At 49.4% G+C, this 16,210-nt stretch overlaps 1 protein-coding gene across 1 annotated transcript in view; it reads right to left on the reverse strand.

Annotated features, from left to right (window-relative positions):
- Positions 1-16,210, reverse strand: part of LOC143365342 (uncharacterized) — a 200,781-nt gene that overhangs the window by 121,499 nt on the left and 63,072 nt on the right. The window lies entirely within an intron of this gene.

Here is a 16,210-nt window from a genome sequence, read left to right on the forward strand (position 1 = left end):
TATGCTGCTTGATTTTAAACCAACACACGCCTGCTCTGTGACCGTTCTTGCCACACACAGTGTATTTTATTGCAATTTTATGGAACTTCAGTGCCTCATTGTTTTCTTCACTTTGATTTTGTGTACTTTGTCTTGAAGTCTTGCTTCTATTTCAATTAGTCTTATCTGAGAAAATCTTACCTTTACAAAATCTATGGTTGGTAAATGATCCTTAGATTTTATACAGGCCACGCTCGGCCGCGCGATACGCGGTCCACCCGGGACAAACGGCAGCTCGCAGATCCGATTTTCGCGAATGCTTCTTCACGGATCAGAACGATGAACGGGCGCCAGGCATTCGCAAGTGTCATACGAACAATGTCGACAACGACGCGAAGCGCGAATCGCGGTTTCGAATATGCGAGGGCCGCGCGATACCCTGGATAACTACAGCGCGTGTCAGGGTTCTACGCGGAAGGACTGCGGGACGTTCCCCGCGGCGGGAAGGTTTCTCACAATAAGGAATAGTCGAGGATGGGCTTCTACTTACATTTATTTTACTCGGATGTTACATGAGAGCTGCCGGGGAGACCCGGCGTCGACTTGCAGTAATTACCGGGCGAGAAGCGACCGGATTCCGCTGGAATACGCGAAAGGATTTCTCCTGTTGACTGCGGTCGTCGGAACGAATCGGAAACAGCGATACGGACGCGTCGCGTCGTCCCACCGTAGGAACGTCTCGAGGTTGGCCACTTTTACACTAAAGTCGACGGCAAGCCGACCAGCAACCAGCACGCTGACCGACGGTCTCGCGCCTTTCGCGACTCTACTTCTAGCGTGGTTCTAGGCCCTAACGAGTTCCGTCTATCGCGACGAGAATTCTAACCGACACAAAGACGCTAGCCGAGCCAACGCGAAATAAGACAATTGTAGGGAAACCTGATCGGCACTTACCACTTATGCAATATTTAAGCGATTACTTTCGACTACGGTCAACGACACAGTGACCTACTTCGCTGTGGTTCGGCAGCGCGGAAGCGAGGCGTCCCCCACTTTCCTAAATTGTCCTACCCCAGCGCGACGCTCGGACCTATCGCTTACGCACGCACGGCAGGGCCGCGCCCGGCGGCCCGGGGCCCACGGTCTTCAGTATTTGGCGAAGTCTTCGGTGATGGTCTTCCACTGATTGGCTGTTTCCGCGGAGGGAGATCTCGAGCCGTTCCCACGTGGGATTCTGATTTCTTTCCGGGTGGGGCGGCGACGGGGTGGAGATGTTGTCCTTCTCCTATCCGATCTCCAGGCTCGGCGCCTTCAGGTTGGCGAACCCGCGCGCGGGCTCGATTCTTCCCTCGTTGTCGCTCGGCGAGATATTCCCCTGGCCGTTCCTTGAGCGTCTCTCGTCGAGGTTCCCCGCGTTCCTGGGGGGTGGAAAAAGGGTCCGGGTCCCCCAGACACTCGGCTACGGTCCTGCAAATTCGCGTCGCGCCAAGTGGCGCGGCGTTCAGAACGCGTTATTACTCTTCTCTTAGGATTTTTGACTTTCCAGGGAGAGCGCTCGCGACTGCCGTTATCGCATCGGCACTGCCAGAGGGCGGCCCGGTCTCTCGTTATCGGCTCGGAGGAACGTAGGCAATTCTGCCACGTCACATAACGTACGACCATAGTTAATTGCACAGTAGTATACTTTTCATTTGGTCATTCCAACTTTCATTAATTGTCCTCGTTTAATTTTTCAATGTGCGTCTAATAATTCCCGCGGACATAGTTTTAGGTTATCTTAGGACGTGGTTTCAAGCAATGCACATGGGCCCATAAGGTGGTAGCTTCATTACTGTGTGTAATTACACCCACATAGAAGAAACCCATATATTCAACTGATGAACATACTCAAACTGACGCTTCAATGTCGCCATGAGCAGTTCAGAAGTGGTCAATTGTGTTTCCCAAAAGTCCAATCTAGGACTGTACTGTCTGCAAAATGCCTATTTTTACGTTATCGTGGAGTAATTTGTAATATTCGGCAGCATACTGCCTGACACAAGACTTGCGAAGCAAGTTTGACGTCATAAGATGACCACCGCTGATAGATTTTCTTAACTATCGAGAGATTTAGCTTTCGTATCGAAAAAATAAGACCGTACAGTCCTAGACAGGACATATACAAAGACCGTGGCGTGAATTTTTAGTTGATTACTTACATATTTGTAGGATCTCGGGAAAAACGAGGGCACCGCCGCCGCGGGAATCGAACCCAGGCCTCACTGGTGGTAGCCGATCGACTAACGCGCTCACCCACGGAACCCTCCCGTTCTTCCCGATCTCCTACATACTTTTGGTCTGGGGGTCCTGATCCCACACTCGGCCATCCTGCGACGACATTCGCCCTCGAATGTCCGTCACAGCGTCGTCTCATCGTTTCTCTTTCGTGTTGTGGCCATACACAGAGCCACCAACACAACTCGTAATTTCTCGTCAACTCGTAATAACTCGTAACACAACTCACAAATTCGCAGTTTTTCTCACAGCGCCATCGTGCGGCGATCGGTGTTCCCCCAATCCCGGATGAGCCCCCGATTGTAGGAACAGGATTTTTATAGATAGAAAGTATCTGCCCTTTATGTGTAGAAGTGTCGAAAATTACAATAATATCGCGAGAGAAGAACAAATAAACGTATCCGTATTCGTGGTCCTTTAAACATAAGCCGTAAATCGTAATCGTAATCGTTAATCCTTTATCGTAAGCCGTGAGTTGTAATCGTTCTAATCGTTAATCGCGTTCTCGTGATACTACCGTTGATCGCGTTTTCGTGGTACTGTCGTTTATCGCGTTTCCGTGGTTCCGACCGTATCGTCGCGTTTTTCCAAAAGACGTCCGGCATTCGACGATCGGGTGCGCGACGCTTGTTTATGACGCGAGGGCAACGACCCGGTCAGCTGATGGCCTTCACAGCTGATGCGATCATTCCCACACTCGGCCGTCCTGCATCGATATCTGCCCTCAGATATCTTCCTCCTCTTCCGCTCTCGTCGTCACCAGGTGATGGTTGCTTCGTCTAACGCGTGTCATCTCGCGCGGTCCCTGGTACTCGCCGACCACTTTCCACCCTGGTCCGGCCTGGGTGCGTTGCACGGAGGCTAGGTCCCCCTCGTGGTGCACGGTGGCCCTTTTCCATCGCCGGTCCTCCTGCCGATTGGCCTCGTCTCGTTCGGAAGAGGGGAGCCTTCTTGGCCGCTGATGAACCGACTCGTTATCGTTTATAGCGATCCGCGTCGTGTCTCCGACCTTCCGAATCGCGTTTGGCCTGTAATCACGGTCAGGCGTTTCGTTCTCGTCGCGTATTTTCGTGTTATCGACGTGGGAAACGTCCATCGTGTCGCGTGGAGGTTCGTGCCGTATGTGCAAGACTTCGAGGACGCTGGCCAGTGACCGTGACACCAACGTCATCACGCCGTTTTTCACCGACCACTCCGCGGTGCCGATGAAATCGAAGCCGAGTAGCACCCCGTATTCTAGGACGGTATTTCCCACGACGCGCAGCGTAGCCTCCCGTATTTCCCCGTCGACGACCATTTCGGCCCTGAATTTCCCCAACGTACTGCAGCGTTCCGCGCCTACCCCGCGTAAATACAATTTTTCGTGCGTTAACGGCGGTGCCCCGACTTCACGGTATACATCCTCGCGAATCAGCGACACGTCGCTACCCGTATCGAGTACGGCGACCGCGGCGCGTCCGTTGACGCGAATGTCTTTGCGACATTTACTCCCGGTGGAAGCCGCGACGGCGAGGACGTCTTTCACGGGCGGTTTCTTAGGGCATTCGCGCGAGATGTGGCCGTAATCGTTACAATTGAAGCATTTACGACCTCGGTTTTGGGCGGGGCAACTCGCTGCGGGGTGTCCTCGATCGCCGCAGTTGGTGCATCGCCCCGGCGAGGCGCTCGCTGTGTTGGTGGGCCTGGGTGTCGGCGCTGCAGTTTCTCTCCTGGGCGTTGCGTTCGTAGCCGTCGTCCGGATCGCGATCTTCCCGAATGCCTCCAGCAGATCCGTCTTCGTCCGGAACCGCTGCAGCCGGGCCTGGTCTTGGAGGACGGGATCGGGTATCCCGTCTATGACGCAGTCGATCAGCTCCTCCTCCTCTATGGACACGCGGGTTGCCAGGATCACCTTCTGGTGGAGGTAATCGGCGAAGGACTCCCCTCGTTGCCACGTCCTTCCCTCGAAGAGTCGCCTTGCCTGCAGCCGGTTGGGCCTGGAGTAGAACATAGAGCCCATCTGCTCCAGCAGTATGTCGATCGGCATCCCCATGTGTTCCGGTCTGGAGTGGAACCAGTCCAGTACCTTTCCCCGGAGCCTGGAGACTATCAGGATGCGGCACGCGTCGTCTCGCAACCCGTAGGTGTCGCGCAGTAGCCGGAGTTGCCTCGTCCACGTCTCGAAGGTGCCTTCCGTCGCGTCAAAGTAGCTGAGCAAATCCGCGATGGCCGTGATGCCCATGCGGAGGGGCTCCGTTACCGTGCCTGCTGCCGTGGGCTGCTGTTCGCTGCAGCCCTGCATTTGCCGTAGAAATTCCAGCTCACGTCTGGCCAGCTCGGCTTCCCTGACAGCCATCTCCTTCTCCCTTTCCAACAGCCCGAGCCGAAGCTGCAGGAGTTGCATCTCAGTGGCTGGCGTATGCACGTCGGGCGTCGGCGTAGAGTTGCTGTCTCCGGTGCCCGGCGGGTCGTACGGCCCGAAGACGTCGTCCTCTCCAATTCCGTGCTCCAGGAGCCTTGCCACTAGCTCGTTCTTCGTACCGCTCGTGGACAGCACGCGCCTCCTCAGGATCTCCTTCAGCTGCACCGTGGTGAGGCCTTGTAGCGTCCGGTCGTCCATCTCGTCTCGAACTGGCACACACTCGCGACTCTAATCCCGATACCGTTTCGCGATCTACTGCACTTTCCGACACGTATTCACCGGTCGCTGTTTATCCCGGACGAGCCCCCAATTGTAGGATCTCGGGAAAAACGAGGGCACCGCCGCCGCGGGAATCGAACCCAGGCCTCACTGGTGGTAGCCGATCGACTAACGCGCTCACCCACGGAACCCTCCCGTTCTTCCCGATCTCCTACATACTTTTGGTCTGGGGGTCCTGATCCCACATATTTAAATATAAAATATGAGCCCTCTTGAAACAGCGCCTTGACATTTTTCACTACTAGCGCCATTGTCTGTTTCCCAGAAAAAACTGCACGTGGCGATAGAATATGGTCGATAATGCAAGTCGATAATACAGGTTTACCTATGTATCACTTGTACTAGACTTCAATTAAACTTTAAAGTATTTTGAATTATGCATTGTAACGTTGGCCCTTTTTGCCGCGTAGAAAGACGGGAACGGGGTCAACTCCGGGAATTTACAGGCACAGTGGCCGGGCCGTGTACGGCCGTGCGTACGCCCCCCCCCCCCGGTACAAATGCGTTCTCGAAGGTTTGTATAGAAGAAGAGAGCCTACTGCTAGGGCGCCAGGCACCGGAAGGGTGCTACGCGAATCACGAAAACTTCTCGTCCTCGGGCGGAGCGGAGAGCGAAAGTCGCCCCTTCAAGAACCGCGAGACGGAAGGGAAATGCGAAGGGGTCTAAGGTTCGGACACGGAGATAACGGAAACAGCCCTCACGGCAGGGCGGATCTCGCAGGTCGAAATAACGAATTACGGAATTGGCTCTAGTTGTTTATTAACAGTCGGAGTTTACAAAATACGCAGCCACCTGGCCGCACCCGAGAGCCCGCGGTCTTTATACAAGATTGGCGAATCGGTGAAAGTTTCACAGCGCGTAGTTGTCGTTACTATAAAAGATCGTTACGATACGGACGTTAACGCATACGGATCGAAACGATATGGACGTTAACGCGTTCGACGGACGATACGCGAGCTCGCGGGACCCCGAGGGCGCGAAATCGACGTCGGACGCACGTGTCGTTCTCTGTCGAAAATTTGCGAACCAACTCGCGAAACTAATTAACCGTGAGAGAGGACCACTGCGTGGACTTACCGTTTCCGCCGTTCTTTCTCCGGTACTCGCTTCCGTACCCGCTCGTATGGAAAATTTTTTTACGTGAGACTTTCTTTTCAAGAAAATCGACTTTGAATTTTCGCCGGGTACGCGTGCACTTGATCATGTCTCGTTATAACGGATCTCACTGTAGATCATTGTCTCGATTGAAGTTTATGTTGATAAACACTTCCAGTGTCACGGAAATGTTTATTTTACCTATCATCTTGCAATCTCACCTTTACCGCTAATCAGTATCAGTATCTATCAGTCTCCCATCATGTCTGCATACAGCAATCGGGAATATACGGACATGATACCGGCGAAAATTCAAAGTCAATTTTCTCGAAAACAAAGCCTCACATGAAAAAATATTGTTGTACATTTTCGACTTATTTTTTCATGTAGAATCACCCCCTTTTCACTTGTACCACCAGTTACCGAACACCCTGTATACATGGGGATTTAAAAAAAACCATTCAATATATATATGGTATATAGGCTAAACTGTACAGAGTAAAAAAGCTTTAGTAAACATAGGTTGAAAGGTCAACCATTTCTGATTGTGAGATATAAACATTTTTGTTTGCTGGTATTATGATCGACTTACTTGCTTCCATCGCATGCGATGTTTACTTTAGTGTTTACAAACTGCGTTCTGAATGTCCTCCTTCAAGTGCCGACAGTAGATTTCATCCCGAATCAGTCAGTTCTGTAGCGGAAAATCATAACACGTGGAAAATTTTCTATAAATATCAAAAAGCCAGTAGTAAATGAATCATGATGTTAGCAAACAAAAATGTTTATATCTCAGAAACGGTTGACCTTTCGAGCTATGTTATTTTATAGGGGAAGGAGGGGATTCAACAGTCAAGATTCTCCAACTCCTACTAACTATATTTATTCGTTTTTTTAATATACATTCAGGCGCGTGTGCGGATGCCGTGTTGACGGGTCGCCGGTTCGCTGGTAACTAATTACCACGATTCGTTTCTTTTATGCAATTAAAACAATTCACCTGGCAACGATAAAACACACGAGTCTTCTCGGTGTACTTTTGTCACCGAGCTGTTACAATCTTTGCCACGACGCGCGAGCACACACATACACACATCCATACTGAATGCTAACGCGCCCGCAGTCATTCCGAACAATCCTATTACCAATAATTTCCTACAGTTCGGCCATCCTGACCTGTTAGCCGTCCCGGCTAACCCGAATACAATATTTCGCTTCCTTAGTTGCTACTTACTATGTACATATTTTTGATAAATACATTATAATATGAAATATAATATAAAATATACATTCTTATCGCTATCAACATAACAAATTCTTAACGATCATATCGCTTTATAACGTCGCATGTTGTCTGGGGACAAAACTCCATGGTACGGCATTTGCGTTACCTGGAATCCATCAATGTCACTGATTACATAACGATCATGATCTAAAACCTTTTTAACTACATAAGGTCCCTTGAATTTGGGTATCAATTTTTTATTAACCCCTGCTGATGTGTCAGTGTTTTTAATCATGACATAGTCCCCGACATTATAAACCAATGCATCCTTATGCTTATCATTGTAATTCTTTTCGTTAGCCGCCTGTATTTTATTAATATTTTCCGCCGCTTTTTCCCGAATTATTTCTAAATTTCTGTCATCGCCCGAACGTGACTCTAACAATAAACGTAGGGAATCATTCGGTTTCTGTAATTGTTCGACTCCAAAAAGCAAATGACTAGGGGTTTCTTTTGTCGCTCGGCAAATTGTATTATTTAAAGTAAATTCTACCTGCTCTAAAACTCTGTCCCATTTACTCGGTTCTTCACACAGTTTGGCCATCATTGGTGTTATAACACGATTAAATCGTTCAATTTGACCATTGGCTCTAGGGGTGCCAACTGCAATTAAAATGTGTTGGACATTTTCATTATCCAGAAATTCTTTAAAATTATTTGATGTGAAAGCAGTACCGCGGTCTGTTATTATCCGTTTTGGCCTGCTATATACCCTAAAATATTCTTTTAAAAACTTTATCACTTCCTGAGAACTCGTTGATTGACAAGGGTATAGTCTGATGAATTTTGTAAAACCGTCTACCACATCGCTAATAAATGTCTGTATCCCTTTCCTGTTTTTTCGAGCGGACCAAGGTGGTCTAAGTGCATAGTATGAAACGGTACTTTTCCCTTCTCGATGCTATGCAGGTATCCTTCTTGTTTTCCACTAAGCGGTGAAAATTCGATGCATCGTAAACAATTGGAAATATATTCTTTTACCTTTTGCTGCAAATTTGGGAACCAATATAATTTTACAATATTTTGAATAACCTTATCCTTGCCTACGTGTCCCAAATCGTCATGACATGTACGAATTACATTATCTTCCATCGAACGCGGCACATAAAATAACAATTTTTTAGTTTTATCTTTCCGGTATACTAGTCCATCGCGTAATTCGAAGTATTTTGATTCCACTTGCTCTAATTCGCTTCGGATTTTCCTAATTTCTGGGTCTTTATCCTGGCATATGGACAATGTTTGCTCAAAAGTATTACCCTCAACTACTAAAACGCCATGACAACGACTGAGAGCATCAACGTGGTTCATTATGTTTCCCGGTCTATGATGAATTTCATAATCAAAATCTTGTAAATAAAGAGCCCAACGGGAAATTCGCGGATTTATGTTTTGCTTGCTTAATGTCAAACGAAAACTATCACAATCCGTCAGTATTTTAAAACGAATACCCGCAAGATAAATTCTGAACCGTTTAATTGCGTTTACTACTGCAAGACATTCCAGCTCAAAACTATGATACCTAGCTTCTACCGGTGTTGTTCGCTGGCTATAATATGCCATTGGTTTTAAACGTCCATCTGCATGCTTCTGTAACAATATTGCGCCAAATCCGGACGCGCCCGCATCGCAATGAAGCTCGGTTTCGGCCGTGGGAGAATAAATCGAAAGAATCGGTTTTTCTGCTAACCGACCTTTAACATTTCAAAAGCGCTATTTTCTTTTTCGCCAAATATAAATCTAGCATCCTTCCTGACCAGGTCGTACAATGGCTTAGCAATGATGGAGAACCCAGGTATAAATCGCCGAAAATAACTGGCTAGTGACACAAAGCTTTTTTACTCAGTACAATGTATCCTATATACCATATAAATATAAGTCTTTTATTATTATTATGACTAGGGGGTGAACAGCTAAACTGAAATATGTTTCTCTGTAAACAAAGTTTAAAATTTTATTCGCTATTTTACAACAATTATTTACATTATTTACACTCCTACCTGAAAACAAAGAAACGATAGTTACAGTTTACAATTATCACTTCTCTATTTATCCTGACTAATTCGTTTATAATATCTTTCTTGTTCTTAAATTATTCTTCTTTATAATTTTGCACATGTGCTCTATTACGTGCACTACTATGTCAGCCATGGAGATTATCTGGCTCCTTTCTTCTTCATTCAACTCGCTCATCAGCCAATCATTAAACTCTAATAATTTGCCTTCGTCATCAAGGGAGATGATCAAGACTGGGTTGTTCCGCGTCTCATAGCCATAGAAGAAACTGTTCGTTTCGACTTCATGCGATATCATTTCCAACAAGTCTCCCTTTAAGACTATCTCCACTCCCGATTGCCAGATCTTGTTCATACTGGTAGAGATCTGGTCACTCAGCCCTGTCAGTGTACTATGAATGACAAACTTTCCAGAGCTGAATTCAAACCTCTGTACATCTCCTATACGTATGAACACCTTAACTTACAAATCAGGCAATCCAACCGGGTTTGCTGTAGCTATAATCATTGGCACCTGTGTAGGTTGTACCAACTCGACCGGCAGTTTAGTCATCTTAATGGCCCACATGTTGACATGATCCTCCTGAATGATGAGGTTGCGCACGTCAGCGCCAACTCCGGAAACATAAGGGTTGTAGGACATTTTGCGACTAGCATGGTACTCCCAATCGAATGCATTGTATTTCTTCTCCAACTCAAAACTGCAGACGACATTTGAATGCTTGTCCAAAAACCTGTATAACGCTCCATTAGCAAATTCCTTGCACTCATAGAAATGGACTTTATTAGCATTCTGATTCACTACTCTGTCTCTTTTAAATTCTACTTGTTGTATAGTCTCAATTCCAGTGATGCACTCAATCTCAGCCACACAATAATCATTTCTGGTCATGCCGAGGGGATGTGCTCTATTACGTCATGACTCTCAATCCGTCTCTTTCCTCAATTGTCTCACTTGTAGGAGTCGGTGCCGCGGACTAACGCGGTACTAATAGCAGCCTACTCTGCTTCACGTTTTAGGAAGGTAAAGAAGGAATGGTACACGTGGGTGTAATCGTAACACTGTATATTTATTAGAGATGTAAAATGGCCGATCGAGCGCACAGAACGGACGCGTCTTACTCGATCGGTGGTTGGCAGTCGAGACAGCTAATTGCGTTCCCTTTCGGCTTCCATCGCTCGAGGTCGGAGGCGCCAACCTCGTCGAAACTAACGCTAGACGCGAGTCTAGCGAATTTGCGCCAGTGGCGCCAATATCCCTACACACTAATCGTATCTCGTTCCATCTAGTGGTAGTTGATTAAAAGGTGCGCGGACCATGAGAGGCGCGGCAATCTTCAAATTAACGAAAGTATACTTTCGTTATATCTCCCCCAGCCCCGGGTGAAGATTCCCAAAATTTTCAATCTTCTTCCACGTCCGATATCGGGAATAATTTTGATATGCCACGATGCCACGCGAAATACAGACCTCCGAGAACCGTGAGACGGATGGAAGACGCGAGAGGGTCGGGGGTTCGGACGCGGGAATAGCGGGACAGCCCTCACGGCAGGGCGGATCTCATAGGGCGAAAATAATAACGGATGAAATGGGCTCGATCAGTTTATTCTTAGTCAGTAATACAAAAGACGCGGCCAAGTGGCCGCACCCGAGAGCCCGCGCTCTTCATACTAGATTGCGAGAAGGTTGCTATTAAAATTTCCGCGTTTGCACGGTAGTTCAGCGCGAGAAAGACGCGCTCGCCAAGGCGAGGCTCCGCGGAACGCTGGTGGACGGCGCAATTACAAGAGACTGTCGCGATAAACTCCGAGAGAATACGGTCACGAAGGGTTGCGGCAAGCGACCCGTGATCTCGCGGAATCGCAAGGGCGGGGAATCCGCGCCTGACGCCGGGATAACGGAAAGGGGTTTCGCGGCGCGATCCGGTATCGTACTCGACGGACGAAACCTATGATACCCGGCGCGAGAGAACGTAAGCGACGGTAACGAGCGCGGCGTGGCGAGCGACTGCAATTTGTTACGACGGCTCAAAGCGCCGACGGCTCGGCGCGAGCAATTTGCACGAGGCGGGAAGCGCCTCGGCACGCAAAATTCCTGGAGAGCGACACGGGGTGACAACGTGCACGCTCACCGATCCGCGAGCTCGCGAAGCCGCGAGGGCGCGAAGTCGACGTCGTACACTCGTGTCGCTCTCCCTCGAAACTTTCTGAACCAACTCGCGAAATTCTACCAAATGAACAGGAGCGAGGACCACTGCGTGAACTTACCGTACGCCGCTACCTTGATATTTTGGGGGCTCGTCTCGTACGGGTTCGCTGCGATATACGATGCGTCCCCGTCTCGGGATCGGTTTCCTTTCGGCGTGACTGGTGATAATCCGCTGGTGGAATACGCGCCGGTACAACGACATCGAAAAACACGCGAGACTAACGCTGTGACGGTATTACGCTCGGTTACAAATTAGGCGGAGCCCGGTACGTGATGTCTCGCCTCGTACGTCGCTCGACGGAATCGTGACGATGGGGTCCTCGTTACCCCCACCCTAATTCCTAGTCCCGATTTTTCCTGTCTGGGCGCGCTTCGCACGCGGAAATCTCAGAATACAGGACCGTGCCCATGACAGGTCCTCGGGCCCCGGACCACACGCGAAAACCTTCCGTCCGCGCTTCGCGGCCGGGGAAGGGGGGTCAGATCTGCGATCTCTCTGGGTACGGCACGCCTACACCACCCACGCCGAGGCCCCTTTGTAAGTGGATGGGTGAGGCGGCGGCAGGACCGCGAAATTAATTGTCGGTTGTTCGACGGGGCCTCTGTCCCGCGTCGTCGCCTCCAGGTTGTCTGGCCCGGGTGTCGCGTTCCATTTCCATAGAGTCTGTGCACAGGACTTCTGTTTCCCCGTAATCGGCAATGATTTGTCGCGGGAGAGTCCCGCCCAGCGAGGCGCCCTTCTAAGGGTCTCTTCATACTTGCCGGAGGCGAACGTTAGTATGGATACTACCACGATTTTCTAATACATACGCACCGGAACCATAAAAAGCAACCTGAGAAGGCGCTCGAGATGCTCGCAACAAAAGCTAAGATTCGCTACCTAACTCCCGAACAGTTTACTCCCCTCTACACCCCGGGGATGCCTATGCATCCGCTGAGAGCTGGGCAAGCCGTTGGGCATCCGTTTTCTGCCGCCTGACACAGAATCGCCTGGCACCGCCGGCCGCCTTCTGTCACAGACCGCGTGGCATCGGCCGCCGATGCCACGACAGCATCACCACACAATCCATGTTCGAAGTAGAGAAAAGAATATTGTTCATCTAAGTTGTAATGTTAAGAAGTAATGGTTCAAACTATAATCTAATTTAACGATGGAACGATGAAAATCAGCTTCACAAATCAATTTTAGCATTGTTAAATTATATCTTATATCTTATAAGTGATTATAAGCCAAAACTCCGGAGAACAAATTTAAAATGATTAGAATTCATTGGTTGCAAGGTGTGTACGAAAGGTGGTGGGAATAGTGGAAAATTGGAAGTATACGTACAACATTTGGTTCGCAAGCATCTACGGTTATAAATCTGAGTACGTTAACGGTGAACAAGGTTCAGCATATGCTGCTTTTAGCTGGCTTAAAAATTACGAAAGTGGTAGGTACATTCGGAAGGATTTTTGATTTATGACGTCAATGGTCGGTACGTCGTCAATGGAAATTGTTATACCTGGCCTTGGTCGCACGCTTGTAGCATCGTTCGTAAGGTCTTACGACGCAATAAAAACCAAAAAAAAAACCATTTTAATTTCGCCATTTTTTAAGTGCCACCATTTTTGGGGTTCTATCGTTAGGTCCGCCAATGCCCATATCAGCCGCGCCCGTAGTCCTAGTGTTTTGGCTTCGACGTCACACGCTACATAGTATATGTGACCGCTGTAGCCAATATCTCGACTATAGCCGAAAGTACGTGTGAAACGAGGCCTGTCCCTTGCACTCTGATCCAATCGGCCGCGCATTCGTACCTATGCTCTGACCAACGAGACCGAGGCAGTGAAGCACCCAGCGTGCGTCCTTTGCTAATCGTCTTGCAAGGGTAACTTCAACTCTGTCGCACTCGAGCGCCTATGTTTACGTCTACTGTCTCGTCTTATTGGACAAGATATAGATACGCCATAGCATTCCTGCCAGGGAACCTTCCATCTAATCATTTTTAGGTCATTATGGACAAGAATTCAGAAGTTTCCATGTACATTTTTTCGTGTCGTAAGACAAAACGATGCAATTTTTATGTGGAATTAATTCTTCTTATTCTACAAGTTACCATGTGATTGAGTCATTACACACGATATCGGACACTTTTGGGTGTATTGTTTCGGATTTCTTCCAGTTTCACTTGGACCACAATACATTTCAATGTCATCAAAAGTCGAGACATAGTCCCCCAAAAATGATCGAATTCACAAGGCATGATCCCCTTCCTAACGTGAATACTTCCTATAAAAAAAACAACTATTCTCGTTTTTACAATATATGTATAATTTACGTTAATATATAAGGATGTGTGATGCTGTTTCACGAAGAGGTAGGAACCATTCCTATTTCCATAATGTTCTAGAGGAGAGATACCGATAGTTTACCTAAGGACCTGTAGAGCCCCGAGAAACCTTTTTTTTGTGTCACGCACAGCAGGGAACTGTCAACGCGGTCTCGAAAGGCCATGTGGTAATGATCAGCCGCTTGTTCTGCCGCCGGACGACGGCGGTCTCTGGGAATAGTCCAATGGCCGGAACGAAGGCGCTCGAGCTTCGACAGAAAATCGGTAACATGGCATTTGGACCTATAGTCCGTACGTAAAACCCTCCGGTTCCGGCAAGTATGAAGAGACCCTAAGTCGCCCGGAATCTTGTTGTTGCGTCGCGCACGTTCCTGAAAACTCGGCCGTGCTCGGCGCGTGCGAAATGTATTAGCGATCGATCGAGAATCGATACGGAAGCTCCTCGGGGAGCGCTCCCGAACCTCACGAACAGTCGTCTAACGCGAAATTCAGCGGTCCGCTCCCTCCGCTATCTCGTAACGGGCGGGACAGTGACGTCGCAAAATTTGCAACGTCACAACTCCCCCCCCCCCTTAAAATGGACCGGACCGCTACGGCAGCCCTACGCAGTGGTCATTGGTTCGTGTGGTTCGGTCGCTGTTCCCTTCGGAAGTCTTCCCTTTACATGTGAGAAACCTTCACCTACGGACGGGCACTTGGACTCAACGCTAATTACTTAAATTAATTAATTAATAAAAGGTTCGCCAATTACAACGTGATTCCTTGTTTTACTTACGGTATTTCGGACGAGGAGCCGCTCAGGGGCGTGAGAGCGAGGAAGGGGTATGCCCCGGGCTACAGCCCGGACAAAAAAAACCAGTTCTCGTTGTATTCAGGTTCAGTCTTTTTATTCTGCGACGGTAGTCGCAGTCGGCTCGGTGCCGCACCCCTGGTGGCGTTACACCTGGGCCAACGAAAGGCCATGAAATTAAAAAAAAAGAAACAATTTTAACGAACTCAAAGGAACGACACTCTATAATTTGGGGCGGCAGCGAAACTAGCTTATTTTCTTCCACGCGAGGCTTGGATCACATTGGAGGGGGGGGGGGGGGCAACGGCGACCGGCATTATTGAGAACGAAGAGAACAGAAAATCTGTCGGCCAGCTCGCCTTTCTTACTGGAAACCAAAAGGGGGAAAAAAATTGGAATCACCACGGTACTGATCTGATAACTCTGGGCGCCCCCCCCCCCCGCCAAATAACTAAATAATACTGTGTGCCCTCCAGTACGGGCCGCAGTTGGGGCACGTCCGCACGGAGTAGCCGGGACGGCCGCATCGATAACAGTGGGGTCGCTTCGGTTCCTTACACTCCGTACGGAGGTGCCCTTGCTGCCCACAATTCCAGCAGGTGTCCGCGGTAGCTGGGGTTGGCGGCGGGGTGGCGCGCTCCTTGCGCCAGTATTCCTCCCACGCATCGATCGGAGCGCTGCGAAGTCGGCGTTGTGACGGGAGCACCGCGGGTCATGGTGCGGTATAGCGCGGTGGCGAGGGGGGAGGTCGGTGGTTGGGTTCGGACGTTGGTGGGTCCTTTCTTTTGTCCGTGGTTCCTGAGGTCGGCTTTAGCGGTGGTTGAAGTTTTTTAACTGCGCCTTCAAGGGGACCCAGGAAGTCCGCCGTTGGTAGGAGGGCTCCCTCTTCTCTGGGGGTTCTTTCCCAGGCCTCATCCAGTTCGGCCAGGGCCTTCCTCAGGATCTGCCGGACTTGTTCCGGGATCGAATCGATGTACTCTCTGAGGGCTGATAGGTAAACGTATGCCGTATGGGCTCACCGGAGCCCCCACGACGTTTCAACGATTATTAGATCGGCTTATCGTTCCGAAAATGGAGCCGAATGCGTTCGCGTATTTGGACGATATTATTATCGCGACCACGACGTTCGACGATCATCTCGCGTGGCTCGCGAAAATTTTCGAACGAATAAAATCAGCGGGATTACTTGTAAATCCGGAGAAATGCGAATTCTGTCGGGAAGAGGTGCGTTATCTCGGATTTGTGGTGAGCAGGGAGGGGCTGAAAGTCGATGTCGGAATAGTCGCGCTTGTCCTGTCCTTTTCGCCGCGTAGGAAGACAGGAACGGGGCCAACTCCGGGATTTTACGGGCACTGAGGCCGGGCCGTGTATGGCCGTGGATACGCGGTCCTCCCGGTACTAACGCGTTCTCGAAGATTTTCCGAAACCGAAAAAGAGTCTTCTGCTCGGGCGCCAGGCACCGGAAGGGTGCCACGCGAAACGCGGGAGACTTTCACCCACGGGTGAGGCGGAGTGCGGGAGTCGAACTTTCGAATACCGCGAGAAGAACG

Source organism: Halictus rubicundus, chromosome 1 (assembly GCF_050948215.1).
Source record: "Halictus rubicundus isolate RS-2024b chromosome 1, iyHalRubi1_principal, whole genome shotgun sequence".
NCBI classification, from domain to species: Eukaryota; Metazoa; Arthropoda; class Insecta; order Hymenoptera; family Halictidae; genus Halictus; species Halictus rubicundus.